General features: G+C 39.4%; 1 protein-coding gene across 1 annotated transcript in view; it reads left to right on the top strand.

The window, feature by feature from the left end:
• The first annotated feature begins 4,384 nt into the window (after positions 1-4,384).
• ghra (growth hormone receptor a) overlaps positions 4,385-20,057 on the top strand; it is a 55,849-nt gene continuing 40,176 nt past the window's right edge. Inside the window, exon 1 of the mRNA XM_088993856.1 lies at positions 4,385-4,674. The gene's annotated coding sequence lies outside the window, so the exon portion shown is untranslated. The remainder of the gene's footprint in view (positions 4,675-20,057) is intronic.

Here is a 20,057-nt window from a genome sequence, read left to right on the forward strand (position 1 = left end):
ACCACGGCTGGCGGAGTGATCTTCGGCGGAAGGACACGACCGAACAGCACCAGAGGTTAAGTTACCAACAGTCCTTATGGAAGGTGACTCTCCTTCCATAAGCCATCAACGACCATCAAAAAGCGATTCTTGTAAAACAACAAAATCCTTCATTAAACCGGTCTGGTGGTGTGAGGTTCAATTTGGATCGTTCATACAACAGCCTGCTTAGGCAAAACAGGTTAGGCAACTTTCGCAATGCTGATGAGGGTCGTTATGCTGATGAGGTGATACCGGGGGGAGTGGGGGTAATAGGCCAGTCGTTAGTCAGGAATGTAGGAACAATCAGTGGGGCCACAGGGAGGGGTCCCCTGCCCCCCCAACCTGAGAGTAGGGACCTATCATAGCTGTGTCCGGCGCCACCATGTCTGGACATTAGGGATATATAAATGGGGCCGATACGACCAGTCAGACTTTAGTTCGCTGACGAAGCCTCTTGGATAGGAGGCGAAACGTCCGAAACCTTCACTTTTGTACAGATGACGGCTGAAGAAACCTTCTCATCGATGGACCACTCCTGTACGACTGAGAGCTTACACAGACGGACCATCAAAAAGGTAAATAAAACTTTATTTTACAGCACAGTTTATTTATTTAATTACAGTCCTCATTTAATGCGCCTCTCTTTCCAAACAGCAATTCCCTTTGACCTTCGTCCTCCAACGCCATTCCATCAAGCCATAAATGACCATCACAAATGTAAAAAAGTGACTTTATGATAGAATGCAGTGTATTTCTTTCATTACAATACAATAGCACATTTATTATACATAGAATAAGGTATGTTGTGTGTAGTTTTTTAGGCTTATTTAGTTGAAAAGTATATTTTATGGAAACCCGGGAATGGATTATTCCCATTTTAATGGTTTCCTATGGGAATTTTTTTTTAAGATACACACTTTTCGCCTTACACACTCTGTCTGGGAACCAATTAAGTTCGTAAGTTGAGGTCTCACTGTCTAGTAGTATATGTTCGTATTTTACTCTCTTTCAATTTTTAATTTTATTTAAGACTAAATTGCCATCGCGTTCCCATTTTTGTTTTATATGCAGTGAATTTTGATTTATTATTAGTTGTAACCCCTTCTAAATTTTTGAAACGAGTTTCTGGTTAGAGCCGTTACTGTAAGCCTCCATAAATACTTTTAACAGAGTATTTTCCATTCCTGATTGTGTCATTCCCTTCTGTATGTGTTTAATGTAGTATGAGCTGAAGGTATCTGTAAAAATCATCTTTGTCCCAGCCACAATTTTTTTTTTAACAGTATATGTTACACTTTTACTCAACAGTTTAGCTCCTCTTGCTTCTTGCTTCTTATTAACGTAGCCTGGGTTAAAAAAAATCGACATTTTGTCCATTGAGCTAGATTATTACCTTCTAAGGGGGCACAAAATAGTTATCTATTAGCTAGCAGGCTAACTTGATCTATTTGAGTTATTCCCGATTGAACGGGGTCACTGTTGCTGGCAACCTAGTTAGCTATCTATTTCCTATCTATTAGCTGTCTCACCAGCTAGCTATCTATCTATTAGTTATCTATTAACTAGCTAGGTAACTTGATCTATTTGAGTTATTCCCGGTTGAATGAACGCTGGAGCATGTGGCTGCCGCTGCTCACCCACAGCAAAACTGATCCTGTGACTGTAAAGTGACCTTGAGTGTTTTGAAAGGCGCTTGTAAATGAAATGTACGTACAGTAAAGTCTCGTTATATCGATATCGGATATATCGATAGTCCCGGTTATATCGATACTATTTCTATGCACGCACGGAGAAAATTACATGCAAACAGGGTCGGATATATCGATAGTCCCGGTTATATCGATATTTTTTCGGACTCCCTTGAATATCGATATAACGAGACTTTACTGTATTATTATTATTATTATTAAAATGAGAGGGATTCCTACTCCATAACAAAAGAACTCTTTTGAACATATGCCCCACCTAATTAGAGAAAGAGCAGTAGCATCAAAAATGCTTCAGCGTTGAACGACATTACATATACATTTTTCCCCCCAAATAGCCAAGATTTTTTTCTTATCACTGAAATTCCATAATCTACAGTAAATTCACACAGGCAAAGATACATGAAAGAAAAAAAACATCTTGCAATTCAGTGTGAATAGCGACCGAGCTTCCTTCTCATGTGTCAAGGCGAGCGCTTCCACACCAATTGATGGCTTTTGGGTCGACTGGGGGATCAGAGAAAGGGGGTGGGACTGTTTTCGGGGGGAACTGGCTCTTCCATTGACAGCTGAAATTCCAAGCGAGCCTCAGACGGCGTCACTGGTGTGGAAGTTCCACGTGAGTCTCAAAAGAGAACATCTATGACTGTCTCAGTTTAGTTGCTTTTATCAAACTAGCAAGGTAGCCTGGCCATTATAACTGTACTTGTACTGTACTGTAGTTGGTTGTACTTTCTACTCAAAACACATTTTCACTTTGTTATATTAACTCATTCACTACCAGACAATGTGCAAAAATGTGTCCACTCCAGTGCCAGGGTTTATGTCATTTTAACTTAAATTGTAGAACCCACAGAATATTGAGTTTTATGGCTACAAAAACACTCAATTCAGTGTAAGAAACCTTAGATTCTTATTTCACCAGAAAAAAAAAGTTAATTCCTAAGTTATATGGGTCTGGAGTTATCTGTGCTTGAAATGGGGGCTGCTTTACAAAATTCAATACAATACATACATATTGATTTATAGGGTGCTTTAACAACATGTGAAGCTGTAACAAAGCACTAACATGGACAAAAGGCAAATGCCGCCCCCTCGTAGAAGTGAAAAAACATTTCCAGAGGTCTGACCAAAGCTTCATCAGCAGCTCCCGCAAGAAAAAAATAAAACCCGAAAAAATCCGGGAATGGCTCTCCACGTCACACTTTTCCATTCCCGAATAAATTCGGGAATGGCAGCGAATGAGTTAAAGGTGAAATTGAGTTTCCTCCTAGCACAATTCATTATAAAAGCAAGATAGCCACTTGCTAGCATCTGCAACAATTAACAATATTATTCACATATAATTTTCCTTCAAAGTGTGAACTTGTTTTTTTTTTTTTTTTTTGCTTGGCGAGGTGAGAATGGAGCAGTCGGCGCAATTGACATCCAACTGGGTGATTGAGCTTTGGTGTGGCGAGTCTGGCGACTATGGCCACTTTTACACTAGCATTAGCATTGAAAATTGGAATCAATATTAATTTTGGCGATGTTCGTGATTGTTCTACAAAATTAATACTTATCACATTTGAAACATAATGTATTCATTCAAAAAGTTACCGTAGCATCTATTATTTACACTATCGACTAGGACGAGAGTACTTCTACTACTATATGCAGCATATAGTAGTTAGCTAGCATAATGATAGCTCATTTCTACTATTTTTTTACTGTATCAAATTAATTCTATTGTCCTGACTGATTACTTTTATTGTCCTGCCTGAGTATGAGGTCTACAACTGTCCTGATTGCCCTATTAGCACTGGTATCACCTCATCAGCATAACAAAGCCTACGTGGCCTAAGAAGGCTGTTGTACGAACGATCCAAATTGAACCTCACCCCACGATGGCGGTTTGGTGAAGGATTTTGCTGTTTTATGAAAATAGCTTCTTTTACTCCCCTTTCAAACCATCCATTTTCTTTCGCATTGTCGTCAAATGAGTGGTTGCTAGCTTTTAGGTGCATATGTACTGCTGATCAAGGCCCATTCGTATTATCCATGCGACGTTGATAAAGTCTTTTTTTGAGAATTTGTTTAGTCTCCCCAATGTATTGCAACTTGAGAGCAGGGACCAATTATAGCAGAGTCCGGCACTGCCACGTCTGGACAGTAGGGATATATACAGGGCCGAAACTACCAGCAAAATACTTTAGTTCGCTGACGAAGCATCTTGGATAAGAAGCGAAACGTCCTGTCGCGGATGTCACACTGCTCCAGAATGTTGCGACAGGTCGAATCCTCTGGACACAACACGTCCGACACCTTCAAAGAAGTACAGATGACGGCTGAAGGAACCTTTTCATCGATGGACCACTCCTGTACGACTGAGAGCCTACACAGATGTAGCAAATTAAACTCAATGAAATTGTTATAGCGGCGAAATTAACGTCATTTACCTATATCTACTTCGCTGTCGTTAATCTGTTATTTTTTAGGGGATAATAAATAACTATCTTGTAAACGAACTGGAAGCATAGACGTAAGGATGCAACGACAGGATTTTTTTTTGCGTGAGTGTGTGCGCAGCGCTTTAAGAGGCGGATGTATTTCGCCGAGGTTGGCCTCCGCCGAGAATTGGCAGCTCGTTTTAGGAAGGAGGTCGGACTTCTTTTGGGCGGATGGGGGCGCCTCACTGCCATGTGAGGCTCACCGATCACCGTGGACGTGGTCGATTAGATGTGGACTCGTACTTGTGCGTGGGTTTTCCCGAAAGGAATAGAAGAAGCAGAAGCAAGTCTGTCCTGCATGGAAACAAGCGAGTGGAAGTTAAAGGGGGAGTCATGCTTTAACCCAGCGAAGGAGACTTGAAGCGCATTGTGTGTGTGTGTAAATGAGCAAGTTGTGTTGTCGTGGAAAGAAAGTCCATCTAGCCCTTGCAGGATTCCAGCTTGACGCTTCGTGCAAAGTAAGCACTTTGTTGTTGTTTTATTAGCGCTTAAGTGTGTGTTTTTCACGCCGTTCGTCACTTTTCGTAGTTTTTCGCTATGTTGGTTCATATTGTCGAACCTAAAGAACGGCGGCTGTAACTGTCATTCACGCACATAATCCCCATTTAGAATTTGAGTTTTGCACGATAACCGTACAAAATGTATTCAACTATTTGTGTAACTGTGTGGCAACAAATCGAATATTAGTCGAAAACGTGGTTGAATTTATTAGAAATAATGAGTCAATACTGGATGGGATTTCATGCTGTTTTGGTTGCGATGCACAGCAACATGTGTTTCTCTTTTATTTTGTCATCTGGCCTCAACAAATCCTACTCCTATTTGTGGACTTTGGGTTGTCCCAAGTGAGGATTGGGGGGCCAAAATGGGTCACTGGTCAGTTTTGATTGGGTCCACGAATGTGCATTATGAAGCAGCTGGATTCATGAACTTTCTATAGTGATGTGATGGTGTTATGATAACACGATATGAGACATGGCATGAAGATGATTGCAATGTGGTATATCCAAAGATTCAATACATTTTAAACGTGTCTCTCTTTATCTCTACATCATTACACTTTTGTAACTGTGACAAAACTTTAATTTGTCTTTAAAGACGGGCTATATGCTAACTCACGCTCTCACTCACCCCATTCCAACTTAAATTTCGCATTTCAGGTAAAGCACAGAATGCATTATACATTATGAAGTTACCTGGGTATATTGATTACAACAAAAATAAATACAATAACAATTGATTTTGTGAATCAATTTATGGAGGAAATACTGTAGCGTTATAAACTGCTTGTTTTAGGATGGAAGGCAGCGTATGTTTCCCTTTCATTGTTGAAGCTGACTTAAGATATTGGACTCCAGAGTTGTTCAAACCAAAGGTCAGGGGTCTCTGGAGGTAAATCATTAAACATGCACGTGGTTGATATGTTCTCAGTGAATGTATGTATCTTAGCTTCCTAACTAACTATTCAAGTACGGTGGACTATATGTTGATATTATGACAGCACATGTTGCATATTTGGGTCTAGTAAAATTAAGATGGGACCCAAAATTGGTCATTGACATTTTTTATTTTATCAAGGCACACAGTTATTTCATGCTGGGAATGAAAGTAAGGTATTCTATTTTTTTATAGTTAATGTTCATGTTATGTCTATGCCATACCCCTTTTTCTAAATTTGCTTTCTGGGGTGCCGTTTTGGTGGGGCCGTTATGATTCTCAATATTTTTCAGATTCATTAAAATGTCGAGTATGTCAGAAAACATGGAAACATATTTTAACTTAGCCAATTGTCTCATTGAACTCACTGAAAATAAAACAATGTTAAGCACAGATAAGCTAAAGTTAGCTTATCTATGAGTTTCAACTTCAAGCTAACTTTTTGTGTTGCCTTATAGCAAACCTTTTCTAATATCATACCCATATTATCTTCCTCTATTGTCCATAAATGTTTGTTTACATTTTTTCATTTGTATTTTCCCATTCTTTATAATAGGTTCAATGAAGCTGTCCACAAACTTAATTATGATTCCTTTCGCTAACGAGCTAGCTGGCTGCCAAGCTAATATTATTGTTGAGTATTATTGCTCTTTGTTGTTCCTTATAATGATTAATAGTGTCATTGTGCTGGCTGCTGGTCTTGAAATAAGGTGTGGATTGCAAGGGATGTCTAATAATAGTATTAATATTCATACTTTAGTTTCTTTTCAAGTGTATGCTTGGTTGAATTGTCTTTTGGCACTTTTCTGAAGATTTTATCGGATTACAGCTTTTTTCCCCAACTGTTTTTGTAACAATGGGGGTTTGTAGTTTTTTTCCCTCCAAAATGTCTTTGCTACCATTGTGGCATGTAGTGGTTTGTACATTTGCCGAAGAGTTCTGAGGTTGGATGTTTTAATCTCTGCCTTCCTGTGTTGAATTTGCATGTTCTCAAGAGAAAAAGCAATGTCTTTTTTTAGGGTGGTCACACAGATTATTAGCTAAGCAAACTGATATTTGGAGCCAACATTAATTTGCAATAAGTGGTAAAATATTGCAGTGAGAATTTTGAAAGCAACTTCAAAACTTAAATGATTTCTTTTTTTAATCTTTGACAATAACCCTCTATGTTTTAAAATTCAAACAAAACACCAGATAGCTCCCAACCACGGTTGGAAGTCGATAGCCTGGCACAGTTGCCGTTCCTCCTGAACGCTTTTTAACAAACCAGGCTCAATGGATAGATAGGATGGATGGATGGATGGCTAGATAGATAGATAGATAGATAGATAGATAGATAGATAGATAGATAGATTTTTTTTTTTTTTTTACGGCATACTAAAAAAAATCTACGCTGTGTTGGATTCAGCTTTAAAGGACAACCGACGTCTCCGGACAAGTTGTGTCCATAATTTGTAAAATCGCTTCAAATGACTTCTACTGAGCTATTTTACAAAGATTCCACCGCATATAGCTATATTTTACGTTTTAAGACTCGTGCTGAATATTCTGGAAGTCTTGTTATTAAGTTGGTGACGAGTCCTCACATTACGTCACTGAAGGAACGCCCCTGACCGAAAAAACGACACATTGTAGCAGTCCTTCCATCACGTCAATGCATTTTGCTGTACTTTGTTTGGTCTGAAAACTTCGTGTAACACCAAAAAGAGGCACAAGATGGCGACAAAGCTCCGTGTCAGGATTAATCAGCCCCTTTCCACAGGCTGATTAATTACACGCCATCTTCTGCCTCTTTTTGATGCTACATTTCCCGCCCCCAGATACCTCAAAATGGCACGGAATAAATTCTTTAATCGATTGCAAACATGTATGCTTTCCTCTTCAGAACTATTTGAATCATATTCATAACTGGATGAGTAACAGAAAGCATATTTTCCGAATCTGAAGCCATTGTTTTGATTTTCCAGCAAGGCAAGACGTCTTGGGGTGACAGCACGAACAAGGGGGCGGGACCTTCTGAAACTGGCCACTTCCGGTTTCATTTTTTTTTTTTTTCAGTTTCAGCACACTTTAAGTCATTTTTATTGGTGTTTTGCATTTGACTAAAAATATCATTCTGCGTGATTTGGGTATTTTAGATGCTATAAAACGTTTTTCTGATGTCAGTTAGGAAACAAAAAGTGATTTCGGTTGTCCTTTAATGTGCATCACTCACATCAAATTAAACTGCTCAATTGAAATTCCGACATCGATCATACATGACATTTTAAATCTCCATAATTAAGGATAACTCTCTCTGAAATTGCAGATTCCGTCTGCCTGTTAATTGTAAAAAAGCCAGGCCGAAGGAGGGGAGGTGCGGGGTGGAGGCAGGAGGAATTATTATCATTTCAAATTGTATTTATCAGGTCCTGGTTTGAAATTGAACTCGTTGCAAGTCTGTGCTCGCCAAGTTGATTTTTTACTTTGGAAGAGTGCACACTTGCTCTGGTACGCACACTTGATTTTGCGCACAGACACTCACTCCAGGGTGCTCTGCAGATGTGTATGCTGCTCTCCTTCCAGCTGTGGCTGCTCTTATGCCAGCGGGCTGACTCTGAGTTTTCCACTCTTTCTTTTCAAACGGGAAGAAACATCGAACCTTTCCGGGATCCGAATTATTTGAGCAGGTTAAAAAACCTCTTCCTGTGTTCACATCCGTATAAAACACATGTACGTGCTATCTGCGCAGAATGCGTGTCTGAAGGCGAAGGGGGGTTGAGGGACTTGGAACAAGGCAAAGCTGCTTGTTGCTTCCCTTCCAGACTCCTCCTACAACTCCTGAAGCTTCCCTGCTGCAACATGCAGGCTCACGTTCACAGTTTGTGGCGTCTGTATGCGATTTTGGTGGCTCACATATCCACGCAGACATCCCAATCAGTCATTTAAGCAAGCGGAGGTTTGACTATTTTTATTCTGTACCTCATGATGATCTTCACCTTAATAGATCGACATCGAATTGGATTGGATTAGCCTTTATGAGTCTCGACGTGCAGAAATTGACATTTCACAGAAGCAAAGGGATGAAAGTAAGAGGAAAGGAAAGGAAGAAATAGAAAAACAAAATACGTAGCTGCTGTAAAGGCAGCCTCTCTCATGGCGCCATCTTGAAGTCAAAACAACCAATATAACAAAATAACAAATAATGTGACACAGCACAAAAGCCAATGACAGTCATTCAATATTAAGCATTTTATGCACCCTCTTTGTTGCATGAAGCAGTTTTAGATAAAAGAGGAGAGGATCAAAGCGTCTTTTTCACCAGTAGATCAGGGACGCCATGGTGAAATGTGCACATCTGCTACATGCTAAATGTTGAAAAAAAAAACACAAAGCTGTAGCATCCATTGACGAAAAGAGATTGTCTCACATCTCCCGTCCCACGTAAATCCGCTTCAATTCCAAGCCGCGACCATTCTACAAGCGCATTGGCGCTCTGCCCTGACGCTGTATTCTGCGTTTACATTTGTTTTTGTTTCTGCAACGGTTTGAGGAAAAGCCTCTTCTGTCAAGTCCACAAAGGCACGATTGGAGTAATTTTGCGACGGAACATTCAACCACAGCCCGATCGAACAACTTTTATGGGCTACTGATTCAAATTTTCAAATAAGAATGGTTGAATTAACTCCAGCCCTTGACCAATGACGCTAAATGTAATGCAAGTCCAATTAACATGTAGTATGTTAACTCATTCACTGCCATTCACGCTTTCTCGGCAAGCAAGAAAAAACAAAACCTGAACAAATTCTGGAATCGCGCTCCATGTCATATTTTCAATTCCTGAATAAATTCGGGAATGGCAGTGAATGAGTTAAAAAAAAAAACATTTCATTATCAACTACAGGCCTGGCGGCATTCAGGCCTGTGCAAAGAGGGAGTGTTTTGACGTCTTTGCTTTTGTTGTTGTTGTTGTTGTTGTTGTTCAGGTCATGCATGTCAAGTCGGGTTTATTTCTGTTGATCTTAATCAGAGGAGTCTCATACATGTTTTCAGGCCCGCTGTTGTTAAATACTTGGAGAAAACCCATTTGGAAGAAAATAGCAAGAACCTCAAGAAGGATCACAGAGAATCCCCCTTCCAGGATGACGCTGTGGATTGTTAGTTTGAAATTTCATTGAAAATTCATTTAATGAAATGTACTACAGGTTAATACCACCTAGCCCCCTCTTTGAGAGGGATTAGAGTAGAGATGAGAATGGGCACGAAAACAGGCCAAACCCTACATGTCAGGGGTTAACGGAGGGCAAAAGACATATTTCGACAAGGCTTGATATATTTATTTCATGCAGAGCACTTTTTCTAAGGTAGGCTAACAGTTAGCTTATCTGATACAGTAAATATGCATAGCAGTTGCAACTTCTTGTCCTTGTGGTGACTGACTTGTGTGATGGCTTACTTATATACAGTGAGACCTCAATTTACGAACTTAATTGTTTCCCAGACAGAGTGTGTAAGGCGAAAAGTGTGTATCTCGAAAAAAAATTCCCATAGGAAACCATTAAAATGGGAATAATCCGTTCCCGGGTTTCCATAAAATATACTTTTCAACTAAATAAGCCTAAAAAACTACACACAACATACCTTATTCTATGTATAATACATGTGCTATTGTATTGTAATGAAAGAAATACACTGCATTGTATCATAAAGTCACTTTATTTACATTTGTGATGGTCATTGATGGCTTGATGGAATGGCATTGGAAGTCGAAGGTCAAAGGGAATTGCTGTTTGGAAAGAGAGGCACATTACATGAGGACTGTAATTAAATAAATAAACTGTGCTGTAAAATAAAGTTTTATTTACCTTTTTGATGGTCGTTGATGGTTTATGGAAGGAGAGTCACCTTCCATAAGGACTGTTGGTAACTTAACCTCTGGTGCTGTTCGGTCGTGTGCTTCCGCCGAAGATCACTCCGCCAGCCGTGGTGGGTGTGTATTATGAAAATAGTGCTTATTGTAAGGTTTAATTTTCAGAAATTTGACGTTTGTAAGACGAAAAGTTTGTAAGATAAGGTGTTTGTAAGTTGAGGTCTCATTGTATTAGTACAGACATTCCCCTACTTACAAACATTCAAGTTACGAACAACGAGCATTTTTGTGGGTATGTCGAAAGATGTTCAGACAGAGCTTCTATAAATTAGATTTTATATTGTGCGGCTTTTTCAGAGTAGCGCTTCTTTCCGCGACTAATACCGACGTAAGGCGCTGTGAGACCTCATTCAGCATCCACCTCGCATCCGGCTTCCTCTGCCCAGTTCGTGGCAGTGCCCGAGTGTGTAAACGTACCTTCAGCGTGCTAAGAACTTTGACATTTTTATTGCTAAATATCATTCAACTATCTCTCTTTCTCTCTCTGTCTCTCTCTCTCTCCCTCTCTCTCTCTGTCTGACATATGTAATATTCTCTCCAGTTGTACAGTACATCTACATATCTTTATCCAGCGTATATTTTATTACATGTTTATTTTTCAGTACAAATTAATACAGGTATTTATACAAGCCTTAAATACTTATATAGGCCTTAAACAAACATTCTATACAAAATATAGCACTGAAGCAACTTACGAACCAATTCACCTTATGAACAACCGTTCGGAATGTATCTCGTTCGTAAGTTGGGGAGTGTCTATTTATAAGAGCACTTTTAGGTGATTCTAATTGGCTGACATTCGATTATAATCTTGGAGTCTATGGTTCGGTGTGTTTGAAAGTGCACCATAAATACAGTTGAGTTGAGTCGACTTGAGTTATCACCTCTGATCTTTGGCCCTGACTGTTTTTGAGTAAATTAGGAAAATCACGCTACAATAAAATTACTCTGGATACTCTTTTAAAAACCTCGAACAATCCGCATTTGCTGACTTTGAATCGAACGTTCAAGAATACTCAAATTGAACCCAGTTATCAGTAAATATTTACTCAGTGTTAATGTTCCTCCCTCGTTTTTGCCTGTGGCAAAATGCAATTGATTTTTCTTGAAAATGGAGAGGTGCTTTCTCATTCGTCTTTGGTCACAGTGTGTTTATTGGGAAATCGTAATTCACAGCGCCGAGAGATGTCGCGCAGCTTTCATCTGATAAGAACCTGGCCCAGTTTTGTCGTGTGCATGCACGTTACTCATTAGTCGTATAATTATGTTAACGAATGGTGACGTCCAGTGGAAAGCTTTGACTGTAATTATTTGTACATTGCTGTGGTTTTTCTCTTCTATCTGATGCTTATTTTAATTTACTTTCAAGATTATCTTTTTTTCTAACAAGTACATCAAATTATATGCCAAGATGTTTAAATTAATCTACCGGTCTGCAGACTTTACTGGCACATGATTAAACTACTTCACACATTAGCGCCGCCTTCTCAGACAGTGTTCAGTTGGCGGCTTAACCGTTTATCACCTCGCAGTGTGCATCCACATCAAAATAAGACTGCAGAGTCATGAATGCAGACTAAATGATCACATGGTCTGCCATCACTTTCCTCTGTTTGTGATTCAAAATGGGATAAAAAAATGTTATACGCATCGTTGTCACCAAAGGCACTGAAGGAGAATTTTGGGATATACACGATAGGTCTAAAAATAACATCTTTGTTTTTTTTTTTTAATCAATCTAGCGATTCTAAGCGACCATGTTAATTTGGTGAATCAATTTTATTACGTTGAGGAAAGTGCAAATTAGCATGAAAAGAAGCAGAAAGAAGAATAAATCAGATTATTTCTGCCCGGTCGCATGCAAAGCACAGTGGATGCCAGATTGTTGTTTATTTATTTATATATTTATGTATTTATTTATTTATTTATTTATTTAAACTCATTCACTGCCAGATGATGTGCAAAAATGTATCCACTCCAGTGCCGGGGTTTTTGTCATTTTTCACTCAAATTGCAGGGCCCACAGAATATTGAGTTTTAGGACTACATAATCAATTCAGCATAAGAAACCTTAGACTCTCTTCTTTCATCAGAAAAAAGAGTTAAGTTATATGGGTCTGGATTTTTCTGAGCTTGAAATGGGGGCAGCTGTACAAAGCACAATACTTACACATTGATTTATATAGCGCTTTAACAACAACTGAAGCTGTAACAAAGCACTAACATGGACAAAAGGCAAATACTGCCGCCACTAGGAAGGGAAAAACATTGCCCGAGGTCTGACTAGCGCTTTATCGGCACCCCTCCCGCCAGAAAAACCAAAACAAATTCGGGAATGGTGCTCTGTCGCATTTTTCAATTCCCGAATGCGTTCGGGAATGGCAGCGAATGAATTAATGACACACCAATAATAATAATAATAATAATAAATACAACTAACCCTCGTTTATCGCGGGGTAATGTTCGTGACATTTTTTATTCTGCTAACGACTGCAATGCAGATGTCTTTTTCTGAGAGAAAAATCTGTTGGTAATTTTTGGAATATATATTTATTTATTTATATTTATTTTGTCCTCATCCAAAATTTGTTTCATCTGCAATTCACCGATGCCACGACCAAAAAATGACAATCTGCAACACCGGGAAATAAGCATTTTAAAACGTTACACGTGCGATTGTTTCTGCTCTTAACACGCTGCGAAAAGTGTGTCTTATGCGTGACATTGGCTTCTCCAAGCACACCAGAACGCCTACATGTGCAGTGAAGTTGTTGCTCAATATCATGCAGACATTTTATCAGTTTTGAGACTCTGGATGATCAAAATCGTGAGAACCTCTGGTGAAAATTCAAAGTTCAAAGGCAGAGTGTAGACTGCAAGTTTAAAATAGCCCATCAATCAGGCTCCACAAACAACCCGCACAAGACATCTGTACACTTGATGCAAAAAGCTATCAACCCAGCTTAACAAAACACAATTGATGAGGAACTAGATAAAATTATCACAGAGAAAAGCTCCTACAAGGGATCATTCCTCAAGATGGTAAAAGAAGAAGGTTACGTTCCTCATTAAGTGCTGAGGAAACCGGCTACTCCATTCCATCAAGCCATCAACGACCACGTAAATAAAACGACTTTATTATATAGTACAGTTTATTTCTTTAATATAATACCATAGCACATTTTTTATTATACATAAAATAAGGTATATTTTGTGTAATTTTAAGGCTTAGAACATTAGAAAGTAGAACATTATGTTTTATGAGGACCTGGGAACGGATTATTCTCATTTTAATGGTGTCCTATGCGAAATTCATTTTTGGGATACACACTTTTCGCCTTACACACTCTGTCTGGGAAACAATTAAGTTCTTAAGCCAAGCTATCACTGTATGTAGTATTCTCTCCAGTTGTACATATACATATCTTTATAGAGCATATATTTTACTAAATGTTTATTTTTCAGTACAAACCAATACAGGTTACTAGCCTTAAAAATACTTATATATGCCTTAAACATACATTCCATACAAAATATGGCACTGAAGCAACTTACGAACAAATTCACTTTATGAACGACTGTTCGGAACCTATCTTGTTCGTAAGTTGGGGAGCGTCTGTATACCATGTGAACTTCTGGGAAAAAAAATGGAACATTTGAAAGTACTTTCTATGTCCATTACAAGACAAATCAAATATGAATCCAACTTTGGGCCATTTTGCGTGTATGACTGCATGCACTTTACTGACACATGAATGATGTGACTTCTTCCCCTTATAACCTTTAATCCATCTTTTCACTCTTGCTCCATTTTACATCTCACTGGTACCCTCCCCCGTTCATGTCATCTCGTCCTGTGTAAACACAGATGATTAATTAGGCTGTGTGTGTGTGTGCGTGTGTGTGTGTGTGTGTGTGTGTGTGTGTTAGGATAAAGTTGACTGTCCTGTTTACAGAAGGAGCCCATGAGACCCATGCAATGCCTCCCTCTTCTCTGATTGGCTCTGGCAGACTTTTTTTGGGGAGGGGCGTTGGGATTTGTCGCTGGCAGAGATCTGCATGCAAAAGCACAACTCTGCCAGTTTGTGTGCAAGCAGTAGTTATAACTCTAGCGTCATATTTTTGTTTCGAGAAAACTGACTGCAGTGATTGGGGTTTTTAGATGGACCGATGAATAAAATAATTTGATCGTTATGTTTTATTGAGCTGTTGCTGCTGTGACAAAGAAATAGAGTTGGCCAATCATTTTATTGTCAATGTCTACAATTCTGTGTTCGGCTGATAACACGAACAACATTTCTTACCTGCCAACACACGCAGACATTGTAAATCGAGTCAATTTGCGGAGGATCATGTAATGTTGGATCAGGAGATAATTACAGTAAAGTCTCGTTATATCGATATTCTCGGGAGTTGGAAAAAATATCGATATAACCGGACTATCGATATATTCGATCCTGCGGCATGTAAATTTTCTCCTTGTGGTCATAGAAATAGTATCGTAATAAGCAGTACTATCGATATAACCGATATCGATATAACGAGACTTTACTGTAACTCATTCACTGCCATTCCCGAATTTATTTGTGAATTGAAAATATGACCTAGAGCGCCATTTCCAATTTTTTTCGCGTTTTGGTTTTTCTTCCTGATAAAGCGCTGGTCATACCTCTGGCAATGTTATTTTCCCTTCCACGAGTGAGCAGTGTTTCCCATGTTTCCATGTTAGCACTTTGTTCCAACTTCAGCTGTTGTTAAAGCACTATATAAACGAATATGTATGTATTCCATTGCATTTTGGAAAGCCACCGGCATTTCGAGCTCGTATAATTCCAGACCCATATAATTTAGGAATTAACTTTTTTTTTCTTCGGAAAGAAGAGATTCTCAGGTTTTTTATGCTGCATTGAATGTTTATGTCATCCTAAAACTCAATATTCTGTGGGTCCTGCAATTTGAATGAAAATGACAAAAACCCTGGTACTGGAGTGGACACATTTTTGCACATGTCTGGCAGTGAATGAATTAAAGGACAACCGACGTCACTTTTTTGTTTTTTAACCGACACCAGAACAACTTTTTATAGCATCTAAAATACCCAAAACACGCAGTATGATATTTTTAGTCAAAGGCAAAACACCAATAAAAATGATTAAAAGTGTCCAAAATCTGCAAAAAATTGAGCTGCGAATTGGGCATTTTCAGAAAGTCCCGCCCCCATTTTGTGACGTCACTCCAAGACGTCTTGCATTGCTTGTGAATCAAAACAATGGCTTCAGATTCGGAGAATATGCTTTCTTGTTCCACATCCAGTTATGAATATGATTCAAATAGTTCTGAAGAGGAAAGCATACATGCTTGCAATCGATTAAAGAATGTATTTGGGCCATTTTGAGGCAACATTGGGAGGAAATCTCTCACAAAAAAAGAGGCACAAAATGGCGACATCCTGTGGCCACCTCCGTTTCCACAGGCTGATAAATTGTTAAATGGCGCTTGGACGCCCTCTGTCGGCTTTTGGGTGCAACACGATGTCCCCAGACCAAACAACTACAGCAAAATACATTGACGTGATGGAAGGACAATGCGTCCTTTTCACGGTCAGCAGGCGGTCCTTTTCTGACGTCACGTGAGGACTCGTCACCAACTCAAAAACAAGACTTCCTGAATGTTCAGCGCAAGTCTTAAAACGTAAAATATAGCTATATGCGGTGGAATCTTATTAAAATACGCTCAGTAGAAGTCATTTGAAGTGATTTTACAAATTATGGACACAACTTGTCCGGGGACGTTGGTTGTCCTTTAAGATTTTGATACCGTTTCAATGTCTCCTCATCACACCGGGTTGCATGGCTAATTTTAGACTTATTTTATAGCGTGTGGTCGCCACTGCATCTGGCTGAGTAGCCTAACTACGCAATCGAGTTTGAATGGATTTTTAATTATAGTTTTGTTGAAAAATGTGTCATCATCAAAAAAACAAAAATAACCACCCAATTTTATCGGAATCGTAAATTAAGTTCACTTTTACAGTGGGATAACTACATAGTATGTAGTCCAAAGTGATTTTTTTAAATATACCAATGCGCTAACAATGATACAGCATCAACCATTTGTCATGATCTGGTTGGCGACAACGCAGCCTCGCAGGTGCTGGTTGTTATAATCAATGACACTTAAAAGGACACCTGGCACGATCATCCGGTGCCGATTCATTGTTTGTTTGCTGCTTGGTTGCAGCATGCATCGTGTACTTTTGGTCTTCTTTTGCTACTTTGTATTCTTATCATTTTGATGTTTTACATTTTGTTACTGCTGACCTTTATTTTAATACAATTTGTCAAACAACCTCCTGCTCCTGCCTGCTTTTTGGGATCCGAACACCATTGGTCGAAAATAACTCCACGATCCCTCACCTTCAACTGTCAAACAGTAAAAAACATTTTTTGAAGCATTTACCTTTTGGACTAATTTAAAATCTATTTGCCTGCTCTCAAGGTACTATATAGCGCTAAGCTAACCCAAGTATTTTCGTCGCCTGTTACCAAACATTCTTTGTATTTTTCTTTGAGATCCCAGCAGGCAAAGCTATCAATAAACTTATTTTCCCAACTTCTGTGACTGTTTAAGACTCTATGATTGGCTAGTCACTTGCAAAATATTGTTTGCGAAAACTGCTCTTATCACAAGCCGCTAGTGACAAGAGCATACTGGCCAGAGCTAGCACACTGTAGAGGTAGCGAGCTGTATAAGCAAATATATTGTGTTGATTTAATAGCAGGCATAATGGCAAAGGAGAAGAAATGGATTTTGTTGGAGATTTACTGTTAAAGCCATTTTCTTTTCAAGGAAAATATGGATATCTTTAAGAAAGGTCAGTCAGTTATTTCCTGGCTAATGGTACCCTGTCGTAGACTTGTAGTAAATCACAACATACTTTTTTTCAGTCTGGATTGATTCAGACGTAGCACTACTGAAGGCCCCGCAATGAAATCCACCGCCCGCCACTGCTTAATAGCATTATTTTATAATGTATAATTTCTCGATAACTATGCTATACCGATCAATATATCTGCCAATATCAGCAGCTTGCCTGAAATGTACAGATTTTGTTTTCTTTCTCTAAAGAATTGTCCCTATATTTTATATCATATTAGGTCCCCACCCACTGCATTTATTTATGACCGTATTGAAAGTGACCCCCTTGCTAATTTTAGGCACAGCACGATACTATATCACCTAAATACCGCCCAACCCTAGTATTATGTTTCTCTTCATCTGGCACTTCGCATGGTTCTTAAACATCCATCCATCCATTCATTTTCTGATCGGCTTTATTCTCACAGCGGTTAGGGTGGGGGGGGGGGGTTGCTGGAGCATATCCCAGCTATCTTCAGGCAATAGGTGGTAGACACCCTGAACCGGTTACATACATTATAGTGTTAACATACCTTATAGTTGTCACGTTTTGCGAGGTGGTGATGGCGGGTTCGGATCCCAAAAAGCAGGCAGGAGGGAGCAGGAGGTTGTTTGACAAATTGTATTAAAATAAAGTCAGCAGGAACAAAATGTAAAACATCAAAATGATCTGAATGGAAAAAATACAAAGTAGCAAAAGAAGACCAAAAGTTAAAGCCCGCCAAGGTTAAACAAACACGTACACGATGCATGCTGCAACCAAGCAGCAAACAAACAATGAATCGGCCCCGGATGATCGTGCCCGGTGTCCTTTTAAGTGTCATTGATTATAACGACCAGCACCTGCGAGGCTGCCGGCAGGGCTGACGTCGCTACCCGCTGGTCGCCAATCTGATCGGGACGACCAGCACCTGTGCAGGTGCAGGAGGGGCCGACAGCGCCCCCCGTTGGTCGCCAACCAGATCATGACAATAGTGACCTGGTGTTGTCATTTTTTACTACACGATAAGGATTGGGGTTAATGAGTCTGTCTAGGGCACTGGTGTCAAAGTCAAGGCCCGCGGGCCAAATCCGGCCCGCCACATCATATTTTTCGGCCCGCGAAAGCAAGTCAAACTTGTTAAATTCCATGATGATTGCTAAAATCTGAGCTAACATTTCATATTTTTGGATGTCAACCACAATAAAAGTCATTATTCTTGACTTCAGATTTGAAAACGAGTTATTCATTAATTTGCTGTGTGCTCTATATGTAATATTTGAAGGGATTTAAACATTCTAATGGGTTCCCCAAATTCATAACGGCCCTCGAGAGGAAACCATAACTACAATGTGGCCCGCGGCAAAAAATGACTTTGACACCCCTGGTCTAGGGTGACAATATGTTGTCATTGGGGCGAAATAAGCCATTAAAAATGGCTTATGATTACTTAGCCACCACCGTACGTAGTGCCCCTGAAGACTAAATTTAGGATCGTGCAGAGGTGAGCGGCAGCTGTGTGGATCCACGTGAGAGTACATCCCGTCTCTCTCTCACACACGCATACACACACACACAACTTTGACGAAACTATTTCAATGGCCACCCATATAAACATGACTTAGTTTTCTGATGGCATCAGATCATTTGTCTTGGACTCATGGGCATTCGATAGTCGATGTTTCTGGACATCGGCTAATAAAATCTTCTGTCCGATCTTTGAAAAAGTGAATGTTATTCTAGCTTTTTTTCTGTCCATATATGCATCATTTGACATCTTTTTTTTTGTCATCCGCTGAGTAAAAGTGACAGTGAGATTGATGAAACCTTAATGAGCCCAAGGATTAAAAAGAGCTGCAGACTAATTTGGAAAATAATTGTTCTTAAACGGAGCTTCACTGTCAGGACAGATGAGTTAATGGCTGGATAGCTTTCTGGCTGGAATTCTTGTATTGTATGACTCTGGAATCTTTCCACACTGCCTCCCTCACACAGACACACACATTCGATGATTTATTGCTTTGTTTCTTTCATGGTTGACTGACAGATTTCTTGCTTTAAATGATTTATCAATGTCAAATGAATTGCATTTTTATGTTTTGTTTCTGGGCACCGTATTCGTTTTCACGGTCTGCATACAAACTGCTGTGCTGAGCCAGTGTAAATTTTGTATTTTGCTCATGCTTTAGAGAAAGAATTTTTTTGGGGGGTGCCTCCATGTTTGGAAAATGTGTCTCTGTTCATCACATTGTAACAGGATGTATATGGCGCTATATTTTTACCCGCAAACAGTGACTGTCTGTGGTGAGAATGAAAAGGGTGCTCTGAGAGAATTAATTGGTGATTGGTGTTTAAGAAAGTGCGCCTCTTGGATGCCCTTTTTTTTACCTCCACAGAAACAAGTCGCGGGGACAAGGCTGTAAATAGCCATGGGTGTGGGCAGAGTTTGGCCTATATTTGGATTTGACTGATTGAACTCGGACTCTGTAAGCAGACGTTTATTTACTTGGACCAGGCACTGCCTGTCTATATTGATGACTGATGCTATACAATTACGTTTAACAGTGTTATGTTTCACGTATTGAGGTTCAAAATGA

Source organism: Hippocampus bargibanti, linkage group LG04 (genome assembly GCF_051943395.1).
Source record: "Hippocampus bargibanti isolate YZ-2025 linkage group LG04, ASM5194339v1, whole genome shotgun sequence".
Classification (NCBI taxonomy): domain Eukaryota; kingdom Metazoa; phylum Chordata; class Actinopteri; order Syngnathiformes; family Syngnathidae; genus Hippocampus; species Hippocampus bargibanti.